Raw genomic sequence first — 3,639 nt, 5'->3', positions numbered from 1 at the left:
TCTGTGAGCTGCTGGCATTCCCCCTCTCCCTCTGTCTCCAGTGAATAGACGGTGTGCGCTTGTGTGTGTGTGGGGGGGGGAGTGTTAAGTTATGGAATCACCAGGCATGTTATGGTTAGGCTGTGGGTTGGTGGGGGAGTTTGGGTTAGGCACTACCGGGAAGGGTTAGAGTTAGGCTGTGGGTGGGTGGGGGTGGGGGGTGTTAGGGTTAGGCACTACCGCGGAGGGTTAGGGTTAGGCTGTGGGTGGGGGCTGTTAAGTTAAGGCACCACCAGGCAGGTTAGGGTTAGGCTGTGGGTGGGTGGGGGGCATTAGGGTTAGGCAGCGGGGAGGGTTATGGTTAGGCTGCGGAGGGGGGGGGTAAGGCTTAGGCATCACTGGGGAGGGTTAGGGTTAGGCTGCAGGGGAGAGCGTTCGAGTTAGTCTGTGGGAAGGGAGGGTTAGGGTAAGGAAGGTAGGGGGGGTGTAAGCAGAGGCAGAACTCTGGGAGGCAATGGAGTCATCTGCCGCCGGGCTCCTGCTCTGAAGGGGGGCACCTCTCCTCCCATTCTGTGACACCATTGAATTAAGTTAACTGATAGCTGTCGCTGTCTTTTCAGTGGCCGACTTCCTCACTGGTCCCTGCACCTTACAAATCACACCCTCTTTATTATACTGAATATACACATTTTACAAGTATCACACCCAGGATTAGAAAACCACAACCTATTACACTGGAAGCAGACACCTTACTGATGAAGCTGTTTGCTCCTGTATAGCAAATATGAGAATTTTAACTATATGAAGTTATTTCTCTGACAATTACACGTAACTTCTTATAGTTAGAATTCTCATGCTTCCACTACAGGAGCAAATAACTCCATCAGTAAAGTGTCTGCTGTAGAGATGTGCACTTGAAATTTTTCGGGTTTTGTGTTTTGGTTTTGGGTTCGGTTCCGCGGCCGTGTTTTGGGTTCGACCGCGTTTTGGCAAAACCTCACCGAATTTTTTTTGTCGGATTCGGGTGTGTTTTGGATTCGGGTGTTTTTTTTCAAAAAACCCTAAACAACAGCTTAAATCATAGAATTTGGGGGTCATTTTGATCCCAAAGTATTATTAACCTCAAAAACCATAATTTCCACTCATTTTCAGTCTATTCTGAACACCTCACACCTCACAATATTATTTTTAGTCCTAAAATTTGCACCGAGGTCGCTGGATGACTAAGCTAAGCGACCCAAGTGGCCGACACAAACACCTGGCCCATCTAGGAGTGGCACTGCAGTGTCACGCAGGATGGCCCTTCCAAAAAACACTCCCCAAACAGCACATGACGCAAAGAAAAAAAGAGGCGCAATGAGGTAGCTGTGTGAGTAAGATAAGCGACCCTAGTGGCCGACACAAACACCTGGCCCATCTAGGAGTGGCACTGCAGTGTCACGCAGGATGGCCCTTCCAAAAAACACTCCCCAAACAGCACATGACGCAAAGAAAAAAAGAGGCGCAATGAGGTAGCTGTGTGAGTAAGCTAAGCGACCCTAGTGGCCGACACAAACACCTGGCCCATCTAGGAGTGGCACTGCAGTGTCACGCAGGATGGCCCTTCCAAAAAACACTCCCCAAACAGCACATGACGCAAAGAAAAAAAGAGGCGCAATGAGGTAGCTGTGTGAGTAAGCTAAGCGACCCTAGTGGCCGACACAAACACCTGGCCCATCTAGGAGTGGCACTGCAGTGTCACGCAGGATGGCCCTTCCAAAAAACACTCCCCAAACAGCACATGACGCAAAGAAAAAAAGAGGCGCAATGAGGTAGCTGTGTGAGTAAGCTAAGCGACCCTAGTGGCCGACACAAACACCTGGCCCATCTAGGAGTGGCACTGCAGTGTCACGCAGGATGGCCCTTCCAAAAAACACTCCCCAAACAGCACATGACGCAAAGAAAAATGAAAGAAAAAAGAGGTGCAAGATGGAATTGTCCTTGGGCCCTCCCACCCACCCTTATGTTGTATAAACAGGACATGCACACTTTAACCAACCCATCATTTCAGTGACAGGGTCTGCCACACGACTGTGACTGAAATGACGGGTTGGTTTGGACCCCCACCAAAAAAGAAGCAAATAATCTCTCCTTGCACAAACTGGCTCTACAGAGGCAAGATGTCCACCTCATCATCATCCTCCGATATATCACCGTGTACATCCCCCTCCTCACAGATTATCAATTCGTCCCCACTGGAATCCACCATCTCAGCTCCCTGTGTACTTTGTGGAGGCAATTGCTGCTGGTCAATGTCTCCACGGAGGAATTGATTATAATTAATTTTAATGAACATCATCTTCTCCACATTTTCTGGATGTAACCTCGTACGCCGATTGCTGACAAGGTGAGCGGCGGCACTAAACACTCTTTCGGAGTACACACTTGTGGCAGGGCAACTTAGGTAGAATAAAGCCAGTTTGTGCAAGGGCCTCCAAATTGCCTCTTTTTCCTGCCAGTATAAGTACGGACTGTCTGACGTGCCTACTTGGATGCGGTCACTCATATAATCCTCCACCATTCTTTCAATGGTGAGAGAATCATATGCAGTGCCAGTAGACGACATGTCCGTAATCGTTGGCAGGTCCTTCAGTCCGGACCAGATGTCAGCATCAGCAGTCGCTCCAGACTGCCCTGCATCACCGCCAGCGGGTGGGCTCGGAATTCTGAGCCTTTTCCTCGCACCCCCAGTTGCGGGAGAATGTGAAGGAGGAGATGTTGACAGGTCGCGTTCCGCTTGACTTGACAATTTTGTCACCAGCAGGTCTTTGAACCCCAGCAGACTTGTGTCTGCCGGAAAGAGAGATCCAAGGTAGGTTTTAAATCTAGGATCGAGCACGGTGGCCAAAATGTAGTGCTCTGATTTCAACAGATTGACCACCCGTGAATCCTTGTTAAGCGAATTAAGGGCTCCATCCACAAGTCCCACATGCCTAGCGGAATCGCTCTGTGTTAGCTCCTCCTTCAATGTCTCCAGCTTCTTCTGCAAAAGCCTGATGAGGGGAATGACCTGACTCAGGCTGGCAGTGTCTGAACTGACTTCACGTGTGGCAAGTTCAAAGGGCAGCAGAACCTTGCACAACGTTGAAATCATTCTCCACTGCGCTTGAGACAGGTGCATTCCACCTCCTATATCGTGCTCAATTGTATAGGCTTGAATGGCCTTTTGCTGCTCCTCCAACCTCTGAAGCATATATAGGGTTGAATTCCACCTCGTTACCACTTCTTGCTTCAGATGATGGCAGGGCAGGTTCAGGCGTTTTTGGTGGTGCTCCAGTCTTCTGTACGTGGTGCCTGTATGCCGAAAGTGTCCCGCAATTCTTCTGGCCACCGACAGCATCTCTTGCACGCCCCTCTCGTTTTTTAAATAATTCTGCACCACCAAATTCAAGGTATGTGCAAAACATGGGACGTGCTGGAATTTGCCCATATTTAATGCACACACAATATTGCTGGCGTTTTCCGATGCCACAAATCCACAGGAGAGTCCAATTGGGGTAAGCCATTCCGCGATGATCTTCCTCAGTTGCCGTAAGAGGTTTTCAGCTGTGTGCGTATTCTGGAAACCGGTGATACAAAGCGTAGCCTGCCTAGGAAAGAGTTGGCGTTTGCGAGATGCTG

This window comes from Pseudophryne corroboree, chromosome 10 (genome assembly GCF_028390025.1).
Source record: "Pseudophryne corroboree isolate aPseCor3 chromosome 10, aPseCor3.hap2, whole genome shotgun sequence".
NCBI lineage: Eukaryota > Metazoa > Chordata > Amphibia > Anura > Myobatrachidae > Pseudophryne > Pseudophryne corroboree.
This window is presented reverse-complemented; position numbering follows the sequence as displayed.